The sequence below is a fragment of the Equus asinus genome, chromosome 8, assembly GCF_041296235.1.
Source record: "Equus asinus isolate D_3611 breed Donkey chromosome 8, EquAss-T2T_v2, whole genome shotgun sequence".
NCBI classification, from domain to species: domain Eukaryota; kingdom Metazoa; phylum Chordata; class Mammalia; order Perissodactyla; family Equidae; genus Equus; species Equus asinus.
The window spans coordinates 86,047,938-86,075,213 of record NC_091797.1 but is presented as its reverse complement, the minus strand read 5'-3'; the positions used below and the strand labels follow the sequence as shown (position 1 = coordinate 86,075,213).

Sequence of the window (27,276 nt, the reverse complement as noted above, 5' to 3'; positions counted from 1 at the left end):
TTCATAGCACGACATACAGCTCGACAAAAATGTGTCTATGGTATTACAGTATTGACAGAAACAGGCCTAGAAGGCACAAGATGTCTGGGAGCCCACAATGCCCCAGGAGCCTTTACTCACTGGGCCTCTGTAAGAAAAGTGGAACAGAAGTTATGCTTTGGAGTTGTAGGAACTCCTGTGGTTCTCGTTGTGTGCTCTGTGTCATGACTGTGCCATAGAGGAGAGCTGAGTCTCCTTCCTCAGTATCTCGTTATCTGGACGGGGCAGTGAGCACCTGCTGCCCTCCCTCCCCCCACCACGGCAGCCTCACTTAGTTGCAGTCAGAGGAGGACTGTTATCTTCTTCCTGTTTCAAGGGATGCCCTCTTTACCTTCTGTGACCTCTCCCTTAGTCTTCCAATCAGAACCAGTGGGGAAGTTGCGGTGTCCAGTCTTTCCTCGTTTAATATTCTGTTATCTTTGTGCCTCTGGGCTCGGCAGGGAGCTGCAGGAGGAGGAGGAAATGGATGATGCGTGTCAGGATTCTTTGGATGAAAAGTATTTGACTCCTTCCAGTCACCATGACTTGTCTGACTCCTGCCACCCTCCCGACAGTCCCACCATCCCATCTGATGAGCATGAAATCTGCTCTCGTCTGGATGGAGCCCGTGAGTACTCTATTGGAAAGAGGACAAGCTCCGAATGGTCTCCCAGGTAGCCTCCATGTTCTTGGTGCTCACACCTCTGTCCAGGTACAGAAATGTCTCTTTGGTGGCAGGCCTTGGAGACCCATCTTGGTTTCGATCAGAATCTAGGACTCAGTTTTAAGCACACACATCAGGTGGGTCAGGTAGTTCAACACTCTTCCGAGTCCCAGGCCAAATCTCTGTCCTCCCCGTTACCATGCCTGCTCCGCTCCAAACAGCAGTCTCTGTCTCCTCTAAGTTGGTTTATCCTCAGTAGGGAGCCATCTAAGTGTCAAAAGATAAACACCTCTTGAATGTGTCTGGAAGTTTACCACCCAGGGCGTGGTGTGAACCCTGGCACCCTCCACCACTTTGAACAGCAAGAATCCTGTTCTCTAGGTGGCACCATAGATTCTTTCCTCTTTAGGAGTGATTAAATTCCATCCATCAGTCTAGTCTCGGTGTATAACTTCATCCAAACCAACAGCAGCCAGCATATCTGATGGAATAAGAGCTGAATCTTGCCACAGCCTTTCCAGAAAGCAACTAGATGAGCTCCTCGTGACCTCGGGAAGACTATGTTGAACTCTTTGCCCAGGTCCAGGGAAGAGAACTTTGTTGTATTGATCTGCCAATTCAGAGACAGTCTGCCCTATGACTCAGGAAAGGAAGCCTGGTCCCTTTTCAGAAGACACAACCCGAGGCCTCCTGGAATATTCTGAGACTATCCTGTTCTCACGCTGAGAAGACTTATGTCCCTGTGTTTAAACAGGCCCCTGGGTTGGTAATGTGTCAAGAAGCAACTTTTTATGATGACTGGCCCTGTCCAAATTTATTTGCAGAAACTCAAAAAGATCAGAAGGATGAGGAAAGAGATGAGCCAACAGCCCCCAGGTAACTGATAATCCTGGTTGTGAAAGCAATGGTGACATCTGAAGATCTCAAATCCAGGGAGAATTAGAAAGCACCAGTAGACCTGTTTCATCCCATCACACTCCCACGAATCACCCCTTTTAAGAATGCTGTCTGTTTCCTTGGGACTTGTCCTGTTAGTTTCCACTTGGTATTAATGTCTCAAGTTTAGGAACCTAGAATCAGCTTGACACAAGGCAAACTAACCAATCTTAGAGATTTCCTGCACTCAGGGAGACCACGTGTCCTCTCTTGTTTGGGGAAAACTAAGATAAGTTGCATAACTTCTGTGTGCACATTTGGCCGCCTGTTTAACGGTGAGGATTTCATAGCACGACATACAGCTCGACAAAAATGTGTCTATGGTATTACAGTATTGACAGAAACAGGCCTAGAAGGCACAAGATGTCTGGGAGCCCACAATGCCCCAGGAGCCTTTACTCACTGGGCCTCTGTAAGAAAAGTGGAACAGAAGTTATGCTTTGGAGTTGTAGGAACTCCTGTGGTTCTCGTTGTGTGCTCTGTGTCATGACTGTGCCATAGAGGAGAGCTGAGTCTCCTTCCTCAGTATCTCGTTATCTGGACGGGGCAGTGAGCACCTGCTGCCCTCCCTCCCCCCACCACGGCAGCCTCACTTAGTTGCAGTCAGAGGAGGACTGTTATCTTCTTCCTGTTTCAAGGGATGCCCTCTTTACCTTCTGTGACCTCTCCCTTAGTCTTCCAATCAGAACCAGTGGGGAAGTTGCGGTGTCCAGTCTTTCCTCGTTTAATATTCTGTTATCTTTGTGCCTCTGGGCTCGGCAGGGAGCTGCAGGAGGAGGAGGAAATGGATGATGCGTGTCAGGATTCTTTGGATGAAAAGTATTTGACTCCTTCCAGTCACCATGACTTGTCTGACTCCTGCCACCCTCCCGACAGTCCCACCATCCCATCTGATGAGCATGAAATCTGCTCTCGTCTGGATGGAGCCCGTGAGTACTCTATTGGAAAGAGGACAAGCTCCGAATGGTCTCCCAGGTAGCCTCCATGTTCTTGGTGCTCACACCTCTGTCCAGGTACAGAAATGTCTCTTTGGTGGCAGGCCTTGGAGACCCATCTTGGTTTCGATCAGAATCTAGGACTCAGTTTTAAGCACACACATCAGGTGGGTCAGGTAGTTCAACACTCTTCCGAGTCCCAGGCCAAATCTCTGTCCTCCCCGTTACCATGCCTGCTCCGCTCCAAACAGCAGTCTCTGTCTCCTCTAAGTTGGTTTATCCTCAGTAGGGAGCCATCTAAGTGTCAAAAGATAAACACCTCTTGAATGTGTCTGGAAGTTTACCACCCAGGGCGTGGTGTGAACCCTGGCACCCTCCACCACTTTGAACAGCAAGAATCCTGTTCTCTAGGTGGCACCATAGATTCTTTCCTCTTTAGGAGTGATTAAATTCCATCCATCAGTCTAGTCTCGGTGTATAACTTCATCCAAACCAACAGCAGCCAGCATATCTGATGGAATAAGAGCTGAATCTTGCCACAGCCTTTCCAGAAAGCAACTAGATGAGCTCCTCGTGACCTCGGGAAGACTATGTTGAACTCTTTGCCCAGGTCCAGGGAAGAGAACTTTGTTGTATTGATCTGCCAATTCAGAGACAGTCTGCCCTATGACTCAGGAAAGGAAGCCTGGTCCCTTTTCAGAAGACACAACCCGAGGCCTCCTGGAATATTCTGAGACTATCCTGTTCTCACGCTGAGAAGACTTATGTCCCTGTGTTTAAACAGGCCCCTGGGTTGGTAATGTGTCAAGAAGCAACTTTTTATGATGACTGGCCCTGTCCAAATTTATTTGCAGAAACTCAAAAAGATCAGAAGGATGAGGAAAGAGATGAGCCAACAGCCCCCAGGTAACTGATAATCCTGGTTGTGAAAGCAATGGTGACATCTGAAGATCTCAAATCCAGGGAGAATTAGAAAGCACCAGTAGACCTGTTTCATCCCATCACACTCCCACGAATCACCCCTTTTAAGAATGCTGTCTGTTTCCTTGGGACTTGTCCTGTTAGTTTCCACTTGGTATTAATGTCTCAAGTTTAGGAACCTAGAATCAGCTTGACACAAGGCAAACTAACCAATCTTAGAGATTTCCTGCACTCAGGGAGACCACGTGTCCTCTCTTGTTTGGGGAAAACTAAGATAAGTTGCATAACTTCTGTGTGCACATTTGGCCGCCTGTTTAACGGTGAGGATTTCATAGCACGACATACAGCTCGACAAAAATGTGTCTATGGTATTACAGTATTGACAGAAACAGGCCTAGAAGGCACAAGATGTCTGGGAGCCCACAATGCCCCAGGAGCCTTTACTCACTGGGCCTCTGTAAGAAAAGTGGAACAGAAGTTATGCTTTGGAGTTGTAGGAACTCCTGTGGTTCTCGTTGTGTGCTCTGTGTCATGACTGTGCCATAGAGGAGAGCTGAGTCTCCTTCCTCAGTATCTCGTTATCTGGACGGGGCAGTGAGCACCTGCTGCCCTCCCTCCCCCCACCACGGCAGCCTCACTTAGTTGCAGTCAGAGGAGGACTGTTATCTTCTTCCTGTTTCAAGGGATGCCCTCTTTACCTTCTGTGACCTCTCCCTTAGTCTTCCAATCAGAACCAGTGGGGAAGTTGCGGTGTCCAGTCTTTCCTCGTTTAATATTCTGTTATCTTTGTGCCTCTGGGCTCGGCAGGGAGCTGCAGGAGGAGGAGGAAATGGATGATGCGTGTCAGGATTCTTTGGATGAAAAGTATTTGACTCCTTCCAGTCACCATGACTTGTCTGACTCCTGCCACCCTCCCGACAGTCCCACCATCCCATCTGATGAGCATGAAATCTGCTCTCGTCTGGATGGAGCCCGTGAGTACTCTATTGGAAAGAGGACAAGCTCCGAATGGTCTCCCAGGTAGCCTCCATGTTCTTGGTGCTCACACCTCTGTCCAGGTACAGAAATGTCTCTTTGGTGGCAGGCCTTGGAGACCCATCTTGGTTTCGATCAGAATCTAGGACTCAGTTTTAAGCACACACATCAGGTGGGTCAGGTAGTTCAACACTCTTCCGAGTCCCAGGCCAAATCTCTGTCCTCCCCGTTACCATGCCTGCTCCGCTCCAAACAGCAGTCTCTGTCTCCTCTAAGTTGGTTTATCCTCAGTAGGGAGCCATCTAAGTGTCAAAAGATAAACACCTCTTGAATGTGTCTGGAAGTTTACCACCCAGGGCGTGGTGTGAACCCTGGCACCCTCCACCACTTTGAACAGCAAGAATCCTGTTCTCTAGGTGGCACCATAGATTCTTTCCTCTTTAGGAGTGATTAAATTCCATCCATCAGTCTAGTCTCGGTGTATAACTTCATCCAAACCAACAGCAGCCAGCATATCTGATGGAATAAGAGCTGAATCTTGCCACAGCCTTTCCAGAAAGCAACTAGATGAGCTCCTCGTGACCTCGGGAAGACTATGTTGAACTCTTTGCCCAGGTCCAGGGAAGAGAACTTTGTTGTATTGATCTGCCAATTCAGAGACAGTCTGCCCTATGACTCAGGAAAGGAAGCCTGGTCCCTTTTCAGAAGACACAACCCGAGGCCTCCTGGAATATTCTGAGACTATCCTGTTCTCACGCTGAGAAGACTTATGTCCCTGTGTTTAAACAGGCCCCTGGGTTGGTAATGTGTCAAGAAGCAACTTTTTATGATGACTGGCCCTGTCCAAATTTATTTGCAGAAACTCAAAAAGATCAGAAGGATGAGGAAAGAGATGAGCCAACAGCCCCCAGGTAACTGATAATCCTGGTTGTGAAAGCAATGGTGACATCTGAAGATCTCAAATCCAGGGAGAATTAGAAAGCACCAGTAGACCTGTTTCATCCCATCACACTCCCACGAATCACCCCTTTTAAGAATGCTGTCTGTTTCCTTGGGACTTGTCCTGTTAGTTTCCACTTGGTATTAATGTCTCAAGTTTAGGAACCTAGAATCAGCTTGACACAAGGCAAACTAACCAATCTTAGAGATTTCCTGCACTCAGGGAGACCACGTGTCCTCTCTTGTTTGGGGAAAACTAAGATAAGTTGCATAACTTCTGTGTGCACATTTGGCCGCCTGTTTAACGGTGAGGATTTCATAGCACGACATACAGCTCGACAAAAATGTGTCTATGGTATTACAGTATTGACAGAAACAGGCCTAGAAGGCACAAGATGTCTGGGAGCCCACAATGCCCCAGGAGCCTTTACTCACTGGGCCTCTGTAAGAAAAGTGGAACAGAAGTTATGCTTTGGAGTTGTAGGAACTCCTGTGGTTCTCGTTGTGTGCTCTGTGTCATGACTGTGCCATAGAGGAGAGCTGAGTCTCCTTCCTCAGTATCTCGTTATCTGGACGGGGCAGTGAGCACCTGCTGCCCTCCCTCCCCCCACCACGGCAGCCTCACTTAGTTGCAGTCAGAGGAGGACTGTTATCTTCTTCCTGTTTCAAGGGATGCCCTCTTTACCTTCTGTGACCTCTCCCTTAGTCTTCCAATCAGAACCAGTGGGGAAGTTGCGGTGTCCAGTCTTTCCTCGTTTAATATTCTGTTATCTTTGTGCCTCTGGGCTCGGCAGGGAGCTGCAGGAGGAGGAGGAAATGGATGATGCGTGTCAGGATTCTTTGGATGAAAAGTATTTGACTCCTTCCAGTCACCATGACTTGTCTGACTCCTGCCACCCTCCCGACAGTCCCACCATCCCATCTGATGAGCATGAAATCTGCTCTCGTCTGGATGGAGCCCGTGAGTACTCTATTGGAAAGAGGACAAGCTCCGAATGGTCTCCCAGGTAGCCTCCATGTTCTTGGTGCTCACACCTCTGTCCAGGTACAGAAATGTCTCTTTGGTGGCAGGCCTTGGAGACCCATCTTGGTTTCGATCAGAATCTAGGACTCAGTTTTAAGCACACACATCAGGTGGGTCAGGTAGTTCAACACTCTTCCGAGTCCCAGGCCAAATCTCTGTCCTCCCCGTTACCATGCCTGCTCCGCTCCAAACAGCAGTCTCTGTCTCCTCTAAGTTGGTTTATCCTCAGTAGGGAGCCATCTAAGTGTCAAAAGATAAACACCTCTTGAATGTGTCTGGAAGTTTACCACCCAGGGCGTGGTGTGAACCCTGGCACCCTCCACCACTTTGAACAGCAAGAATCCTGTTCTCTAGGTGGCACCATAGATTCTTTCCTCTTTAGGAGTGATTAAATTCCATCCATCAGTCTAGTCTCGGTGTATAACTTCATCCAAACCAACAGCAGCCAGCATATCTGATGGAATAAGAGCTGAATCTTGCCACAGCCTTTCCAGAAAGCAACTAGATGAGCTCCTCGTGACCTCGGGAAGACTATGTTGAACTCTTTGCCCAGGTCCAGGGAAGAGAACTTTGTTGTATTGATCTGCCAATTCAGAGACAGTCTGCCCTATGACTCAGGAAAGGAAGCCTGGTCCCTTTTCAGAAGACACAACCCGAGGCCTCCTGGAATATTCTGAGACTATCCTGTTCTCACGCTGAGAAGACTTATGTCCCTGTGTTTAATCAGGCCCCTGGGTTGGTAATGTGTCAAGAAGCAACTTTTTATGATGACTGGCCCTGTCCAAATTTATTTGCAGAAACTCAAAAAGATCAGAAGGATGAGGAAAGAGATGAGCCAACAGCCCCCAGGTAACTGATAATCCTGGTTGTGAAAGCAATGGTGACATCTGAAGATCTCAAATCCAGGGAGAATTAGAAAGCACCAGTAGACCTGTTTCATCCCATCACACTCCCACGAATCACCCCTTTTAAGAATGCTGTCTGTTTCCTTGGGACTTGTCCTGTTAGTTTCCACTTGGTATTAATGTCTCAAGTTTAGGAACCTAGAATCAGCTTGACACAAGGCAAACTAACCAATCTTAGAGATTTCCTGCACTCAGGGAGACCACGTGTCCTCTCTTGTTTGGGGAAAACTAAGATAAGTTGCATAACTTCTGTGTGCACATTTGGCCGCCTGTTTAACGGTGAGGATTTCATAGCACGACATACAGCTCGACAAAAATGTGTCTATGGTATTACAGTATTGACAGAAACAGGCCTAGAAGGCACAAGATGTCTGGGAGCCCACAATGCCCCAGGAGCCTTTACTCACTGGGCCTCTGTAAGAAAAGTGGAACAGAAGTTATGCTTTGGAGTTGTAGGAACTCCTGTGGTTCTCGTTGTGTGCTCTGTGTCATGACTGTGCCATAGAGGAGAGCTGAGTCTCCTTCCTCAGTATCTCGTTATCTGGACGGGGCAGTGAGCACCTGCTGCCCTCCCTCCCCCCACCACGGCAGCCTCACTTAGTTGCAGTCAGAGGAGGACTGTTATCTTCTTCCTGTTTCAAGGGATGCCCTCTTTACCTTCTGTGACCTCTCCCTTAGTCTTCCAATCAGAACCAGTGGGGAAGTTGCGGTGTCCAGTCTTTCCTCGTTTAATATTCTGTTATCTTTGTGCCTCTGGGCTCGGCAGGGAGCTGCAGGAGGAGGAGGAAATGGATGATGCGTGTCAGGATTCTTTGGATGAAAAGTATTTGACTCCTTCCAGTCACCATGACTTGTCTGACTCCTGCCACCCTCCCGACAGTCCCACCATCCCATCTGATGAGCATGAAATCTGCTCTCGTCTGGATGGAGCCCGTGAGTACTCTATTGGAAAGAGGACAAGCTCCGAATGGTCTCCCAGGTAGCCTCCATGTTCTTGGTGCTCACACCTCTGTCCAGGTACAGAAATGTCTCTTTGGTGGCAGGCCTTGGAGACCCATCTTGGTTTCGATCAGAATCTAGGACTCAGTTTTAAGCACACACATCAGGTGGGTCAGGTAGTTCAACACTCTTCCGAGTCCCAGGCCAAATCTCTGTCCTCCCCGTTACCATGCCTGCTCCGCTCCAAACAGCAGTCTCTGTCTCCTCTAAGTTGGTTTATCCTCAGTAGGGAGCCATCTAAGTGTCAAAAGATAAACACCTCTTGAATGTGTCTGGAAGTTTACCACCCAGGGCGTGGTGTGAACCCTGGCACCCTCCACCACTTTGAACAGCAAGAATCCTGTTCTCTAGGTGGCACCATAGATTCTTTCCTCTTTAGGAGTGATTAAATTCCATCCATCAGTCTAGTCTCGGTGTATAACTTCATCCAAACCAACAGCAGCCAGCATATCTGATGGAATAAGAGCTGAATCTTGCCACAGCCTTTCCAGAAAGCAACTAGATGAGCTCCTCGTGACCTCGGGAAGACTATGTTGAACTCTTTGCCCAGGTCCAGGGAAGAGAACTTCGTTGTATTGATCTGCCAATTCAGAGACAGTCTGCCCTATGACTCAGGAAAGGAAGCCTGGTCCCTTTTCAGAAGACACAACCCGAGGCCTCCTGGAATATTCTGAGACTATCCTGTTCTCACGCTGAGAAGACTTATGTCCCTGTGTTTAAACAGGCCCCTGGGTTGGTAATGTGTCAAGAAGCAACTTTTTATGATGACTGGCCCTGTCCAAATTTATTTGCAGAAACTCAAAAAGATCAGAAGGATGAGGAAAGAGATGAGCCAACAGCCCCCAGGTAACTGATAATCCTGGTTGTGAAAGCAATGGTGACATCTGAAGATCTCAAATCCAGGGAGAATTAGAAAGCACCAGTAGACCTGTTTCATCCCATCACACTCCCACGAATCACCCCTTTTAAGAATGCTGTCTGTTTCCTTGGGACTTGTCCTGTTAGTTTCCACTTGGTATTAATGTCTCAAGTTTAGGAACCTAGAATCAGCTTGACACAAGGCAAACTAACCAATCTTAGAGATTTCCTGCACTCAGGGAGACCACGTGTCCTCTCTTGTTTGGGGAAAACTAAGATAAGTTGCATAACTTCTGTGTGCACATTTGGCCGCCTGTTTAACGGTGAGGATTTCATAGCACGACATACAGCTCGACAAAAATGTGTCTATGGTATTACAGTATTGACAGAAACAGGCCTAGAAGGCACAAGATGTCTGGGAGCCCACAATGCCCCAGGAGCCTTTACTCACTGGGCCTCTGTAAGAAAAGTGGAACAGAAGTTATGCTTTGGAGTTGTAGGAACTCCTGTGGTTCTCGTTGTGTGCTCTGTGTCATGACTGTGCCATAGAGGAGAGCTGAGTCTCCTTCCTCAGTATCTCGTTATCTGGACGGGGCAGTGAGCACCTGCTGCCCTCCCTCCCCCCACCACGGCAGCCTCACTTAGTTGCAGTCAGAGGAGGACTGTTATCTTCTTCCTGTTTCAAGGGATGCCCTCTTTACCTTCTGTGACCTCTCCCTTAGTCTTCCAATCAGAACCAGTGGGGAAGTTGCGGTGTCCAGTCTTTCCTCGTTTAATATTCTGTTATCTTTGTGCCTCTGGGCTCGGCAGGGAGCTGCAGGAGGAGGAGGAAATGGATGATGCGTGTCAGGATTCTTTGGATGAAAAGTATTTGACTCCTTCCAGTCACCATGACTTGTCTGACTCCTGCCACCCTCCCGACAGTCCCACCATCCCATCTGATGAGCATGAAATCTGCTCTCGTCTGGATGGAGCCCGTGAGTACTCTATTGGAAAGAGGACAAGCTCCGAATGGTCTCCCAGGTAGCCTCCATGTTCTTGGTGCTCACACCTCTGTCCAGGTACAGAAATGTCTCTTTGGTGGCAGGCCTTGGAGACCCATCTTGGTTTCGATCAGAATCTAGGACTCAGTTTTAAGCACACACATCAGGTGGGTCAGGTAGTTCAACACTCTTCCGAGTCCCAGGCCAAATCTCTGTCCTCCCCGTTACCATGCCTGCTCCGCTCCAAACAGCAGTCTCTGTCTCCTCTAAGTTGGTTTATCCTCAGTAGGGAGCCATCTAAGTGTCAAAAGATAAACACCTCTTGAATGTGTCTGGAAGTTTACCACCCAGGGCGTGGTGTGAACCCTGGCACCCTCCACCACTTTGAACAGCAAGAATCCTGTTCTCTAGGTGGCACCATAGATTCTTTCCTCTTTAGGAGTGATTAAATTCCATCCATCAGTCTAGTCTCGGTGTATAACTTCATCCAAACCAACAGCAGCCAGCATATCTGATGGAATAAGAGCTGAATCTTGCCACAGCCTTTCCAGAAAGCAACTAGATGAGCTCCTCGTGACCTCGGGAAGACTATGTTGAACTCTTTGCCCAGGTCCAGGGAAGAGAACTTTGTTGTATTGATCTGCCAATTCAGAGACAGTCTGCCCTATGACTCAGGAAAGGAAGCCTGGTCCCTTTTCAGAAGACACAACCCGAGGCCTCCTGGAATATTCTGAGACTATCCTGTTCTCACGCTGAGAAGACTTATGTCCCTGTGTTTAAACAGGCCCCTGGGTTGGTAATGTGTCAAGAAGCAACTTTTTATGATGACTGGCCCTGTCCAAATTTATTTGCAGAAACTCAAAAAGATCAGAAGGATGAGGAAAGAGATGAGCCAACAGCCCCCAGGTAACTGATAATCCTGGTTGTGAAAGCAATGGTGACATCTGAAGATCTCAAATCCAGGGAGAATTAGAAAGCACCAGTAGACCTGTTTCATCCCATCACACTCCCACGAATCACCCCTTTTAAGAATGCTGTCTGTTTCCTTGGGACTTGTCCTGTTAGTTTCCACTTGGTATTAATGTCTCAAGTTTAGGAACCTAGAATCAGCTTGACACAAGGCAAACTAACCAATCTTAGAGATTTCCTGCACTCAGGGAGACCACGTGTCCTCTCTTGTTTGGGGAAAACTAAGATAAGTTGCATAACTTCTGTGTGCACATTTGGCCGCCTGTTTAACGGTGAGGATTTCATAGCACGACATACAGCTCGACAAAAATGTGTCTATGGTATTACAGTATTGACAGAAACGGGCCTAGAAGGCACAAGATGTCTGGGAGCCCACAATGCCCCAGGAGCCTTTACTCACTGGGCCTCTGTAAGAAAAGTGGAACAGAAGTTATGCTTTCGAGTTGCAGGAACTCCTGTGGTTCTCGTTGTGTGCTCTGTGTCATGACTGTGCCATAGAGGAGAGCTGAGTCTCCTTCCTCAGTAACTTGTTATCTGGACGGGGCAGTGAGCACCTGCTGCCCTCCCTCCCCCCACCACGGCAGCCTCACTTAGTTGCAGTCAGAGAAGGACTGTTATCTTCTTCCTGTTTCAAGGGATGCCCTCTTTACCTTCTGTGACCTCTCCCTTAGTCTTCCAATCAGAACCAGTGGGGAAGTTGCGGTGTCCAGTCTTTCCTCGTTTAATATTCTGTTATCTTTGTGCCTCTGGGCTCAGCTGGGAGCTGCAGGAGGAGGAGGAAATGGATGATGCGTGTCAGGATTCTTTGGATGAAAAGTATTTGACTCCTTCCAGTCACCATGACTTGTCTGACTCCTGCCACCCTCCCGACAGTCCCACCATCCCATCTGATGAGCATGAAATCTGCTCTCGTCTGGATGGAGCCCGTGAGTACTCTATTGGAAAGAGGACAAGCTCCGAATGGTCTCCCAGGTAGCCTCCATGTTCTTTGTGCTCACACCTCTGTCCAGGTACAGAAATGTCTCTTTGATGGCAGGCCTTGGAGACCCATCTTGGTTTCAATCAGAATCTAAGATTCAGTTGTAAGCACAAACATGGGGTGTGTCAAGTAGCTGTACACCCTTCCAAGTCCCAGATCTAATCTCTGTCACCCTGGGACCCAATGCCAAGCACAGGCTGATGAACACCAGGTAAACCAGAGTGGGGAGATTCAAGAGATCATAACACGCTTCCAGCCACCACTGATGCTCCTGCACAACAGGAGTCTCCATGAGCTCCTTCTAGGAAGATGGGCCCTCTGATCTCTCCTGTAATTTTCTTCCTAATTGAGTTCCTGAACTCAGCATTAATGCCTGTCCAAGTAGGGTGGTAGTCTTGCCTATTTCTTTGGAGATGTTGTTACCATGGTTCCTCAGCTCTGGACTCTGGTCTCTCTCACCTCTGAGATATCTTGTCCTTGCTAAACAGTCTGCTGAGGAACGAGACAAAGATACCTTTGTCTTTCCATGTGTGGAGTTTTCGCTGAAATCAAGGCATGGGCCCTGGTGGCCCCACCTCTATGAATCACCCAGGATCCTGGCCTCTCGAAACCGCCAAATACGCTTTCCTCCGTGGGGTGTATGGATTCCATCCATCAGTCTCATCTTGGTGTACAATCCCACCTATCTCACCAAAGACCGGGTGTCTGCTGGGGCCAAGCTGACTCTTTCGGCAACACCTCTTGAAGGCTGCTGACATGTTCCCTCTGATCTTTGGTGAAAATAGACGTATTTAACTGTTTGCTCGACTCAGGGCAGAGGACATGGGGGTGATGATCTACCAGGGCAGGGCCGATATCTGACTAGACGTTTCTGAATTTGTCTGCAGAAAGTCATGAAGACGAGGAGTATGTGGAAGAGAGAGAACCACTGTCCAAAATGAACGACCAGGGGAGGGTAAAGGACAGGTAAAGTATGGAAAGGGTCCTAGAAAGATCAAGGAGCACAAAGGTGACCACATCTGTGATGCGATGGTCACCCAAACCTGCAGATTGCAGTCCTGTCATTCCCTCAACCAACAACGACATATCCCTCTGAATGGGGCTGTGCAGTCTCCTTCTGGTACTTGTAAAGTTAGTCTGAACCAAGGTGAACCAACTACTCTCATGGATTTCCTGTACTCACGGACATCACGTGTCCTCTCATGGATGGTTGGTTAAAGGCAGGGTGAGATTCACATCCGCTTTCTGCAGAGTTCATCTTAGGTCGTTGGCAGGTATTTCACAGCAGGGAAGGTAACCAGACCCACCAAAATGGTATTATGTTAGATACTGAGAGAAGGTGGCCTAGAAGGTACAAGAACGCTGGAGTCTGCAATGCCTCAGGAGCTGGTATTGCCTGGCCGCTGATGGAGCTTTCAAAACTATTTAGGCATTTGCCAAACATGTCCAAAAACTCTGTTTTGAAGGCAAATGGGGGATGTTCTCATAGAAACCTCTGCGGAGGTCCTAAGAACCTTTGACTCAATTCCAATTATACGTTTTCCTTTCTAACCCAACATAGGGAGTTCGAATTTCTAATTCGACTTCAGGCAGGAGAGCTGACCCAGTTACGTCTAAAGACACGGGAAGGAAGAGAGCTATCCCTCCTGCTTAATCAGAACCTCAAGGAGCTCCTGGGCCGCAGTGACCTTAACAACCTCCGGGGGCAGGCCTTCCAAGAGCAATTGGCTGAGGGATGCAGGCTGTCCCAGGCCCTTGTCAGCAAGCTCGGCCCAGGTATGGGGGCCACAGGCCCTGATTGTGCTGAGCCCTCCAATGTCCCCGGCTCACAGGAGACTCCACTTCTCCCCTCCTAATGTTTTTGCCATCTGTCCTGGTTTCCACATCACACTTGGGGTCATGACAGGACCAGGAACGGCTGGGTGGAAGGACAGAGAGGAGAAATGTACAAGGTGGAGGTGATAGTGTTCCGAGTGCCTGCTTCCTCCCTCATTTGCCATGGCCCTTGGGACAGGGGGCAGCCTCCACCCAGTGTTAGAGCACAGAAAGGCAGACATGATAGGAGGCAGCTAGTAAGGCTGAAAAGGGCCCTGAGCTAAGCGTGGACGTTCCCAGGCTCCAGCCTGAGTTCTGTCTTTTCTAACAGTGGGCGCGGGACAGATGTCTCCTTCCTGGATTTCAGTGTCTTCATCTCTAACGTGATTAACACATGTGTTGCATGGTAGCTGTAGCATTCCAATAGGGAAGGCCTATGAGCATACTTTCACAATGCTAGGGTCACTCACTGGGGTTGATTTCAGTACTGGGTATGGTAGAATCTGGTAGTGGGATGTGGGTTTACACTAGAATACTTAGCACTTAACGAGGAGAGAATTTTCCTGGTGAACGGTAGAAGCAGACGTGGAAGTCCCCACGAAGGACCAAGTCATGTGAGACTCGTGGGACAGAATTGTTTTTCATCTCCTGAGAGAAAGGAGGAGGTTCTCTGTGAAAGGCATGATGAGATGCAGAGTCACTGAGCTTGGAAACCAGCCTTGTGGCAGGAGGGAGGAGAGAGTGGGAGGAGCCCCTAGGAAAGCTGCAGAAGCATCTCTTGATCTGGGTAACCAAATCAATTTTTAACTCCTTGCCCAGTTCCACCAGAGCATGCCATCTGGGACCCATCAGATCAGGGCCACTTTACCTCATCCATCAGAATACCACGGCAGCCCATTTCTTTACAGACAAAACACGACACCTTTCTGAACTCATGTAGAGGTAATTCGTGTCTCCAGGCCCAGAAAGGCACCTGCATTTGTAACGGGTGAAGTGGAACTAGCTCATGTCTAAATGGACTTTTCTCAATTTCTTTGCAGAAAACCACGAAGAGGAGGCTGAAGAACAACTGGGATCGCTGACCCCCAGGTAACAGTGAAGGATCAGAGGAGGGTAATGTACAATCAAATGCAGAGAAGGTTCTGGAAAGAACAGACGCAGAGGTCAAAAGTAGCTGCTTTCCTGAAGCAAGGAGGCACAAAACTGGCTGATTGTGCTGGTCTCCTCCACTCCCCCCATCTGGATCGTCCATGTTCTTTGCAGCATGTGGAGTCTGTCTCACTCCCAGTGAGGTAACCAGGCCTAGAGACGTCCTGCCCCTTCAGAGATGCCTTCTCCTCCGGAGGGTCAAAACCCAGAGTCAGGTCCATACCTGCTCTCTGCATGTGGGCCTGAGCGTGTTGGCAGGTATTTCATGACAAGGAAAGTAGCCAGACTAAATAAACATTCGTATTTTGCCTCAAGCTTTAGAGAAGGAGGCCTAGAAGTTCCAAGATCTCTTCCAGTCTCCAGTGTCTCAGGAGCATGTTTTCACTGGGTCACTGTGTGTAAAATGCAAAAGGAAAGAAGAAAAAATGCGGTCCACCAAAAATGAGCAGATTTCTACTTGGAAGGCCTTTTGGGGATATTCTCACCGAAATCTCTCTCAAACTCCTTATCATCTCTCATGAGCCCATTTCCACTCTGAGGATTTCTCTTCCCTCCCACCTAGGAAATACCATTTCCTCATTCATGATCATGCACGAAAGCTGACCCGGATACGCCAGACGTCACGGGAAGGAAGAGAGCTCTCTGTCCTCCTCCATCAGCACCTCAGGGACCTCCTCACCCACAGTGACATTGGCAGAGACTGGGGACAGGGCTTCCAAGAACAACTGGCTGAGGGATCCAGGCTGGCAGAGTGCCTTGTCCGCAAGCTTAGCCCAGGTAAGGTGGCCACAGGCCCTCATTGCGCTGAGCCCCTCCAAGGTCCCTGGCTGACAAGAGCCTCCGCATCTCCCCTCATAATGCTTTCGCCAGCTGTCCTGGTGTCCACATCGCACTTGGAGCCATGACAGGACCACGACTGGCTGGGTGGGAGCAGAGGGGAGAAATGCACAGGAGGACGTCATAGTGCTCCAAGAGCCTGCTTCCGCCCTGAGGGACCGTGCCCTTTGGGGCAGGAGGCAGCCTCCACCTGGTGTCACAGCACACAAAGGAGGACGTGACAGGAGGCAGCTTGTTAGAATGAAAAGAATCCTGGACTGAGCCAGAGCTCCTCGGGCTCTTGCCTGAGCTCTGGCTTTTATAGCTACAGGCAAGTATTTGATTTCTCCTTCCTGGATTTCCGTCTCCTCATCTGTAAAGTGGGTCAAAAGATGTGTTGCCTGGTAGCTGTAACTACTAAAGAAGGGAATGCTCATGAATGTGCTTCAGAAAGGGATCATACTCCTAACTCTTTGGGGTTTATTTGGTTATAATCTGAAAATCTTGGGGCAGATACGTTGATTTGTAACAGAACACTTTCCACAAGAATATTTTCCCCTCTTATGATATAAAAGCCAACATGCAGGTCCCCGTGAAGTCCCGGGATGTATGGAGGGGTGAGTCATGGGGTTTTCTATCCTCCTTTTAGAGAAAGGAGTAGGGTCTATGTGGGGGTTCTGAGTGGACATAGAGTCACTGAGACTGGGAACCAGCTTTGTGGAAGGAGGAGGAGAGAACGAGAGAATTCCAGAGGGAAGCTGGACAACTACCCAATGATTTGGGGACAGAAGATATTTGATCTTTACCCAGTTAAACTCAGAGCATGCCATGATGGGGATCCAGCAGATCAAGGACATTCTGCCTGATGGGTCAGGACACCATCCCAGGCCATTCCTTCAAAGTCACACATGGGGCTGTCAGTACAACTCTCTCAGTGTGTCCTGCCCTCATACACAGGCCATTGCTGTCCGTGCCCAGGCAGGCCTTTGTGTCTGTAAAGGGTGAAGGGGCACTATTTCATCTCTGTCTGGATTTTGTTTGCAGAAAACCTGGAAGACGATGACGAGGAGGAAGAACAAGAATCGCTGAGCCCCAGGTAACAATGAACGAGGAGGGCTAATAAGCAAGGGTACAATGTGGGGAGAGCACCTGAAAGAAAGACCCTGAGGGCCAAATAGCCCCAGGGTTCACAGGCAAGGGGGAACCAGCACTGCCCCTGCTGCTGATTCCGCTCACTCCAGCAACGATGGCAAAGCCCTTTGAACGAGGTTGTCTCTTGTCTTTGTGGTACTCGTGGCCTCGGTCTGACAAGGGGAACTAAGAAGTCTCAGGGATTTCCTGCCCTGAAAGAAATCCCTTGTTCTCTCTTGGAAGGCTAAATCAAGGATGAGATGCGTGTCTGCTTTCCCAACTGATGGCCTTAGGTCCTTCATAGCTATAGCATAGCCAGAAAGGATCTAGACAAAATTAAAAAAAAAAAAACATAACAGGTCACAGTATTGACAGAAAATGGCCTAGAAGGCACAAGATCTCTGGGAGTCCACGATGCCTCCGAGGCCTGCATTCGCTGGGCTGCCATATGTAGATTCAACACAATGCATTCACAAACTGGAAGCCATTGTGTTGGGTCTCCGAGTGTGATGCGTCTGCCTTACAGGGAGAGCGCAGCCCCGTCACCACCTCACTGCCGGTCCAGGGCACTGAGCACGTTCTGCTCACTCTCGTTCTCTCTCTCTCCCTCTCTCCTGTTCCAGGACAGCCAGGCTTTGCCCCAGGCCCTTGGACCCTACCCTTCAATCAGAACCAGCTGGGACACCGTGGTGTCTAATCCTTCTTGATCTCTTCTTTTCTCTTCCCTCTCTCACCAGTCTGGAGAGGGAGCTGCTGGAGAAGGAGATTGTGAATGAAATCCTTGCACATCCAGCAGGTGAACAGAATTCGACTCCTTCCAGTCCTCGTGATCTGTCTGCCTCTGGGGAACCCCTCAGAAGCACTGCCTTTCCGTGTGATGAGCCTCAAGTCAGCTTGACTCTGGAGGCAGCCAGTGAGTACTCCCATTAGAAAGCAGACAAATCCAAGTGGTCTCCCAGTTAGCCTCCATATTTTTTAAGCTCACCACGGCTGGCCAGGTAGAGAGATACTTTCTGCAGGCTCTTGGACCGAGTTTTAAGTACAGATTTCAGGAGGGCTTGGGAGCTGTGCTGTCACCCTAGTCCCTAGCTATGTCCCTCTCAGCCTGTCCCTCAGTGGCATCTGCAAGCCATTTTTCCCCAGGTGGGAGAGAGAAGGGATCATGACCACCTCACAGCCAGCACTACAGCAGGGGCAGAGTAGGTATTTGTCAGACCTCTTTCTTTAAGATGACACATCTCATCTCCTGCAGTGTTTCTGCTAATTGCATTTCCTGAGCAGTGTCTCCCACTCTTCTCTGCCCATCCACACATGGAGCAGTCTTACTCAATTATTCTGGAGGTCTGTTCTCATGATTTGGGGTTTAAAGCTGATTCTCTACTTCCTCTGGGGTGACTACCTCCCTCTGAAGATTTGAAAACGAGATCCTGGACGCCGCATCCTGCCTGTGCCCCTTGGTTTCAGTGAAGCCAGAGCTCTGGCTCTGGTTTCCCCTCCTCCATAAACGGCCATGGGTTTCATCCCTTGTGTAGGCTCAGTGACTTCTTCCACGTGTGGGTTAGAGCTTCAAGCATGAGTCACGTCTTAGTGTTCTAATCTCATGGAAATGTCAACAACCAGTGTGCCTGATAGGACCCTAGTCTAACTTATGAGCAAAGAAGAACATGAGGCCACAGGACAGAAGGACTACAAAGGCAGGGGGAGGAGTCTGCATGTGTAGAATTGGACCATGATGAGAACAGGACTTGTGGGTGATTGGATTATTCAGAGGTTTGATCGTGTGGAGAGGACAGGATCAGAGAAGCAGAAGGAGATTCATGGATCCAGGTGTCAAGGATGAAAGTCTCATAGAGTGTGTTGTCAGGAATCTACATGGTAACACCATCCCAAATGACATTTTTACGAAACATTTAAAACAAACATTGGTGGCAATGAGGATGTGCAGAGGGGAGGAGAAAGGGGAACCCACAGTGGTGTGGAGAAGGCCCTGGGGGTTATGACCCGCCTTAGCCTGACCTGGACTGGTCTGAGGCTATTTCAGGTCTTTGGGTAGCCCTCTTTCTGAGAATAGATTTTCATTTCACAGAAGAAATTGAAACATGTTGGATTAGGGACTAAAGCCCAGACCCCCCGGAAGAGTGTGTAACATAAGGACTGTGCACTATATTACATCCCTGAAGAACCACACACAGCCTGATGCTGTAGCACTTCTGGTCCCTAAGTTTCTTATAAGGGTCTCAGACCTCTACTACATTACTTACAGCTGCTACTACCTGACCCCCACCTTGCCCACCAAGTGGCAAAAGAATATATATATGTGTGGGTGGGTGGAGGGCAGCCAAAACTTACAGAAAAGGAAGGTCAAAAGGCTCCAGAACTTTGCAAAGATTCCAAACTTGGTCTACAGTTTGCCAACTCCCTTCTTACTGGAAACAGAAGCTTTGGGGCCATACTTCTTCCCTTCCTCTGACATTCTTCTGGGTAGACACCAGCAACTCTTTCTCCCCCATGTCCTGAGTCCTCTTTAGAACCTTCTCTGTAGGCTCCTGGACTAAGGTTACTAGTAACAGAGTAATAGGCATGACCTCATCTGCCCATGCAAAGCCCTCTGGACTCCAGTGGGTGATTGTCCACTTCAGGTCACTGCAGTCTTGGCACCTGCCATCTCGGCCTCCCCAGGCACACACGTCATGGCGACATCTCCTTCATAGACATGAAGTCTGAGTTTGTTTCCTGAGACCACTGACAAGCAGGGACTTCTGAAATGAGTGGTCTGGGAGAGCTTAGCAACGGGAAACTCGGATTGGTCCTACTGAAACCACTTCTTGTTTCAGCTCCTTCCTGGGAGGCTTGTCAGCAAGGGCCTTTGAGTGGAAACTTGAGTTTCCAAAGGACAGAGATGCAAACTTCACAAGCACCGCTGGAGCCAAGCAGCTGGGGGAGCAATTATCTGGGGCTGCAGCTGGACCAGTTCCATTGCGGGGATGGCAAAGCCACGCTTGGTCTTCCCTTCACCACCTGGAGCTTTGCAGCCAACAGTGTTTCCGCAAACCGAGGTTCACTCTTCCAAGGTAAGAAAGAAAAGAAGAATAGGAAGCTCTAGTTCACGTGTTGGGCGTCACAGGGTTGTGGGGAGAGGCGACAATGGGGCCTCTCCCATGCTCGCTTCAGGTCAGGTTGAAACCCGTGAGGCTCTGAGAGAGCGAGGTGGTGAGAGCCTGGGCTTTAGGATCAGCTCTGCTCCAGGTCCCGGGGTTGCATCTTACTGGCTGTTTCCCTTGGCCAGGTTGTTTAATCTCTTAGGTATTTACATCTCAATTCCCTCATCTGAATCCCCTGAGAATTAGGTGTGCATTCCATACTCTTACTCATACTGCGTTAATACTCTTGGGAGTATTAAGGACATCATTTCCACAGTGTCTGATTCAATAAAAATTGCTTGATAACAACTATGAGTATGTCGAATCTACCCCCATATCTTTCTGGTGCTTTAACACTTACAAAATGATTCCCCGTGCCTTGTTCCGTCTGATGCAGAGCAGTCTTGATGGTCTCCACTCTCTCTGGACCCCATCTTCCCTTCTCTGTCAGAAAGGCACGTTTGCCCATTTTCCCCTCTCCTTTCAGGATCCATCATCAGGCCAGTTTTCCTGTTAGGTGCCCCCAGTAACACTGCCGTAGACACGTTCAGTCCCCATGGAAACACTGGTGCACGGCTCAGTGTCCTCCTTATTCTTCACGTTTTTCCCTCTGTTTCATGGAAAGGGCCACCTTCATCCTTAAAGTGCACAAGTGTCTCTTTTAGGAGACTATTTAATTCACCATCTCTACTCATCTCTAAGTCCATGTCCTCAGTGTTTTTCTCCTCAGGATCCTGAGAGGTTGCTTACAACTGAGCTTCCAGACCCTGACATCCGTTTCCTCTGGGTCTGCTCCTCCTCAACCTCCACCACTCTCAGCATCTCCTCCTGGGCCCTGGAGCTGCCTGGTGCTCATCCTTCAGGTGACGGTGTCCTCTGAGGAAGGAGGAGAGACCCATGTTCTCAAGCGGAGGTGGGGCAACAAGGAGCACCCTGTCGCTCATGGACAGGTCCTACAGAAAGTCTCAGTGAGGGTCAGGGGAGGCGTAGCCCTGACAAGTGCCGTCAGATCTTGGGCTGTTGAGTTGTCTTCTCACCCTCTAGCCTCTCTTTTTCCTTCTCCTTGGCTTCCCCAATGCCAGCCAAGACTCAGCCTCACTGACCTAGTCGCTCTCTTTCCTGCTCACTTTCCAAAGGGGCCTGAGCAGGAAACCAGGCTCCACGCCAGGTTTTTTGGCCAACGATAGTTTCTTAGTCCATTCAGGCTGCTGTCACAAAAATTCCATTGACTGGGTGACATAGAAACCGCAGAAATTTATTTATTGGAGTTCTGGAGGCTGAGAGGTCCAACATCACGGCGCTGGCACCTTCAATGTTTGGGGAGAGCCCCCTTCCTGGTTCACAGAGACTGTCTTCTCGCGGCATCCTCACGTGCTGGAAGGGATAAGGGAGCTCTGTGGGGTCTCCTTTATGAGGGCACTAATCCCATTCCTGAGGGCCCTTCCGCCCAAAGGCCCCGCCTCCAAACACCAGCACACTGGGGATCCGGTTTCCACAGAGGAATTTGGGGGAACGTAAGCGATCCTTCTCTGGAGATACCGTCAATGCTCTTTGTGTTATCCTCACCTTCCTCCTCCTGGTGTTCCACGGGTCATCTGTTTCTCGCCACAGGCTTTCTCCTTCTTCTTGCACTTCTAAATTTTTTCCAATTTCAACTGACCAGAATAGTGATTAGAATGTCATATTCAATGCCTCCAAATCCCTATTTATTCATCTGTTCCATTAGAGAAAAAAACACATATGCATAGATGTATTTATATATTATGTCATACATTCTGTGTATTTTGTGTGTGCCTTGTATAGGGTACATATATGACATATATATATGCAAGTTTTGTAAACTCCCCTGCTTTCACCCTCCCCCAGTTTTTTTCTCTCCTGTTTTCCCATGCACTCTGGTTCTGCGTGATCTCTACAATCTCCTTCCTGCCAGTAGGACAACCTCTGTCCATGTGGTTTCCTTCCCTTTGTCTTCTCTACTGAGACACTGTCTTTATCAATTCTGTTTTTCTTGATATCTTTTGGCAAATGGGAGTGTGTTTGCCTCCTGACCATCTCATCACCACTGAGCACTGTAAGAAAGATCGACAAAAAAGAAAATCTCACTGTCTGCATTGGCTTCACCTCACCCCCACGGACTTTCAGATGGCCGTTGTTGTTCGAGCCACTTTCCTTATTCGATGTCGCTCTCGGGTGGGGAGTAAGTCACTGTGGGTCGTGAATAACTGTGGATCCTGTTGGCTGTGGTTTTCTTTTCAGAGCTGGGTTTGGACGCATCCCTCAGGATGAAGACCCCTCCCACGCTGAAGGGTGATGCTCTTGAGTGTTCGGATGCCAGCAAGCAGGGGTGTCAAGTCATTGGCCACATTGATGCCTCAATTGTCATCCAACAGAGGATTCTCGAAAGAAAACTGCGGCTCAGCAAGTGGAGACTAGCATGCAGATTCCCTGGCCTTCAAGCTTAGGGTCCAGAGGTGAGCCCATCCGGGGCTCTCAGATGCACTTATTCCTCAGTGCTGTCTGTCTAAGCTTATAGCTCAGTCTCCTGCTCTTTTTCTCTCCCTTGTTTGTTCTGTTCAACATCTGGTGCTACCTCTGTCTGGTCTCACCTCTGTCCTCCGTGGGGGCTGCCACTGTGCCAGGCCCTTCCATCTCCGTCTCCTGTTTGCACTCTGACCTCTGCTGTGTTTCCACTCCCGCTGTCCTGATATTCTCACCTTTCATCTTAGCCAAGGGAAAGCCTGGCCCTCCTCATCACAAAGCATCTTTGAGCCACTGAACACATTGTGCTTTGTCTGAAATCACACACTTTCTTGGCTTCTTTGCCTTCCCTTCCCTGCTTCCCCAACTCCACTGCCTCTTTCTTCTGGGAGCATTGTCCAAACGGATCACTTGCACATGGATATTCCTCCTGTATGTGTTAGGGAACCCGACCTAGGACAACCCTTAACCCTGGACTTCTCCATGTGAATAGGAAGTGTTGAAACTGAGGAGAAAGAGCCCCGGTTATAAAAATTAAATGAGTGGCTGGGTCATGGCCATGTGGTTGAGTTCACGTGCTCTGCTTCAGCAGCCCAGGGTTTTCCTGGTTCAGATCCTGGGCACGGCCCTAGCACTGCTCATCAGGCCATGCTGAGGCAGCGTTCCACAGCGCAGAACTAGAAGGACCTACAACTGGAACATACAACCATGTCCTGTGGGGCTTTAAGGAGAAGGAGAAGAAAACAAAAAAAGATTAGCCACAGATATTAGCTCAGGGCAAATCTTTAAAAAGAAAAAACCTCACTGAGAGCCTGAGTGGGAGTGCTGGACTGGCCTGGGGTCGGGTTTCTCCTCAGCCCTTGGCTGGTCTGCATGGGGCTTCCAGGGACCAAGTGTCCCCACCTCAGGGCCTCCTCGGAGCTGGCAGTAGTACTGCCATGTAATAAGCAACTGGGGACTTTTATTTAGATGAATCCCTTGACCTCACAACTCAAGATTCTCATTGAAATGGTCTGGGGTGGGGTTTGGGCTTCAGTATTTTTAGAAAGCTCTCAAGTAGTTTTTATGCAGCTAGAGATAAGAAGAACCTTTTGTCTCCTATGACCTCAGGTTCAGCATAGAAATGTGCCAAACATGTCAGTGCTTCATTGAAATGTCTGAGTATCCATCAGTCCTTGATGGAATTGTATTCCTCTCTCAACTGTACTATCTGTATAACATGCCAGAAAATCAAGAAGAAAAAGAGGTAGATGAATGGATTAGAATTAGAAGAACTCTACTTGGAAAAGACTTTCTCCAACTTTTTAGAATACAAGATAAAAAGAGAAATAAACATTAAATAGAAACCCAGTTTACAGATAACAATACCTCCCTATTACAAATAACAGAATTTAGTACTTTCTTTAATTTTTTTCTCTTCTTTCTTTTATTTATTTATTTATTTTTGGTTAGGAAGATTGGCCCTGAGCTAACATCTGTTGCCAATCTTCCTCTTTTTCCTTGAAGAAGATTGTAGCTGAGCTAACATCTGTGCCAATCTTCCTCTATTTTGTATGTGGGAGTCTGCCACAGAATGGCTTGATGAGTGGGGTGTCTGTCCATGCTTGGGATCTGAACCCAGGAACCCCGGGCCACCCAAGCAGAGGGTGCAAACTTAACCACTATGTCACCACGCCAGTCCCTTCTTTCATATTTATAATGTAAAATGTGAAGTTCACAGTCCATCAAATTGAAATCAAGTCCAATGGGTTTGGCGCTACAGTTGGAAAATTTTACTATTGATCAATTTTGGTCATTAAGTAAAATCCTCAAAGAGAACCATTATATTCATTCCCCTAAAGAAAATATAATAGTAAATAAATTGGACGTTAGGAAAAAGAGTTAGGTTTATGCTTCTTTATGCCATCCTTTACACCGGCGTAAATCCTAAAAGGAATCTTTCCCGAGGGAGTGCTTTGGGGGAATCAAAGGGCGGGTGGAAGAGAACCTAGTCAAACCAGTTGCCTTCTGCATCCCCTTCAGAGACTTTCTGGTCTAGACCTTGAGAATATTCCTAGCAATGCCCTAAGGTGTATCCTGGTGTGGAATCAACAGGAGGACTGAAGGAAAATGAATGCGTCCATGGTTATACTCCTTGCTGTTTTTTTGCTAATTCCATTGTGCGTTTCCCCTTGTGGGGTTCTTCCTCAGTCCCTCGGGAGAATATTTCTCTGTAAAGCCTTACTCTCGTCCAGCCAAGGAAACCCAACAGTATCTACTTCCTGTCGACACCTCCGGACTGGAGCCTTTCCTCTCACCTTCCCCGAAATGGACACAAAGGGAGAGGTCTGAGTTCTGGCCCCAGGGTTGTCAATAACAGCTCAGGCGGCTTTAGTTAGGCCTGAGCCCCCTGGCATCCCCACTCCTCATCTGCAGAAGGTGGAAGTGGATTTGGATATATTCTGAGGTCCCTGTAGGCTCTTCCATGCCGGACCTCTTCCCATCGCCTGCCCTTCCTCCTCAGAGTGCTGGGACAGAGAGAGAAAGAGGGCGTGCCTCTCTGCCAAGGGTCCTCTCCCTCCGACAGCAGTCTGTTTGTGAATGTGTGATGGATGCTGAGCACATCCCTCCCTGGGAGGTGTGAGACAACCATCCCTTTGCTCCAGACGAACGGGATTCAGGAGTGAAGTGGCTGCTGAGGACAGGGTGGTGGGGATCTGGCTAGGGCTCTGCAGCAGCTCTGAGCTCGGACGTCACCAGCTCCTGGTGGGCGAGGACAGGGCTCCCTGGATCCTGCACCGCAGACTGGATGGAAGTTTAGGGAGGTTCTTCTTCTAACTTTGGATCTCACTTTCCCCTTCAGCTCCTCCTCCCAGTAGGAGCTCAGCTTGCTCCTGGCCTCTGTCACCATGTAGCCAGCCCTCCAGGCTCAGCTCACAGCAGGACCTGACAAAGACTCACACTGGCTTGTTTTTTCTCTCTCTCTCAGATACCAAGGACTTCCAAAACCAAGAAAAGAAGAAACTCCATTATGAAAAGTCGCTTTTCCACTTAATGCAACACATCTAAAACAGCCAATCCAGCTCCAGCCCAAACAGAACACCAGAGGGATCCTTTGCTGAGAATCCACATCACAAGCACAAACCACTCTCCACGATGTTTACTCCAAAAGCCTGCTTCGATGGGAGCAATCTCAGCCCCTCAGCCTCCAGCTGTGGTCCATCGCAAAGGAGCCCAATGCCTAGATGCACACACGGTTCTGAGAGACCTTAACCCTCGCTCCTCTCCATTCCCATCCGCTACGTAACCAGAATCAGGAGCAAGTGGGCAAAGACAACGTGTCGATCCGGACGTTCTTTGCCACCAGCAGGGCTGTGCTAGGAGCAGACAGTAGTAACCGCGCAGTGTTCTTGTTGAGAATGTGCAGGCTGAATTTCATCATGAGGTCGTTATCAGACAGTTGCAGAACGTAGACCATTGAACAAGACAACTGACCTTTCTTCCAACAGTCAGTGCCACCACAAAGACGACGACCACAAAGAGGAGAAGAGATATTTTCGCTTCCAAAGGACTGAAAGGATTATGTTATTGTGTTTTTTTAGTCCTTTGGGACCAAAAATATCTCCTCACCCTTTTGTGGTTGTCTGTGGTGGTGGTGATGTGGCCTTGTTTGCAGGGGACAGGTCAGTCGTCTGGCTCAGTGGTCTGCATTCTGAAGTTGTCTGACCGTTTCCTCCTGATGAAATTCAGACTCACCCTTCTGCCAAGAACACTGTACAGTTAGTTTCTGCTGTGAGCGTCCTAGCGCAGCCCCCTGGAGACCAAGGATGTCCAGTTTATCCACCACCGTTACTGTGTGACTAGCATTGGTCACTTTGTTCTGGAGGGCCCACGAGATCGGTTCATTGTAAAGAGGCCTTTTTTTTCTTTCTATCATTAGCAATTTGGTGAGTGGTACTTTGAGAGTGTATGAATATCCTCTTCTCTAAAGATCTCTCTCTAAAATTTTTACCATCATTAATGAGCCCTGCTGTGTGTCACTTATCGTATTCCTGTTTGTACACTGCACATTTTCTAATTTCGTCATTCCTCTATACTTGTAGCTGCTGGCACAGTGCTGTGGAAAAGAACCTTCCCTCCCCCTTTCATACCATTAAAGTTTCTGTTGTGACTGTCACTGTGGACTCGTGAATTTTTTACATGCATTAGCATAATCCATTATACTCAGGATTGATTTTGTTGGATATGGATTTAAGTCAATAGAAATCTTCTTGTTCCTCCTGTTCATACTTATGTGCTAAAGCTTCCCCCATGAATCAAATTTCCTCAGTCATCTCTTATTGGGTAGAGTTGGTCCTTCAAAGACTTCCCGTGATGGAATCAGGACTCCCCAGGGGTTGCATGTTTAACTCTCTCGTTCTGCTGCCTGATGCAGGGACAGCTTGGTGGAATGTAAAGGACTTGCCCACAATGACTCTTATTCAGTTTTTTAAAAACATTGTCTTGCTCTGTATGTTCTGTTGAGATGGAGAGTGTAAATCCATTTTCTCCCAGTTGCGTGTGAATTGGCTTTGAGGGGTGGGGAACTTTGGGAATGTCTGGAACTTGAGAGGAATTTGTTTTTCTTTTTTTCAAGTCTTTTGGTTCTAAGAGGATAGAA

General features: G+C 48.6%; 1 long non-coding RNA gene across 1 annotated transcript; it reads left to right on the top strand.

Moving 5' to 3' along the window:
• Positions 1 to 7,133: 7,133 nt before the first annotated feature.
• On the top strand, positions 7,134 to 26,793 carry LOC139045934 (uncharacterized). Its single transcript, XR_011505394.1, has 2 exons — positions 7,134 to 17,929; positions 19,851 to 26,793. It is a non-coding gene; the product is annotated as an uncharacterized lncRNA (long non-coding RNA).
• The last annotated feature ends 483 nt before the right edge of the window (positions 26,794 to 27,276 follow it).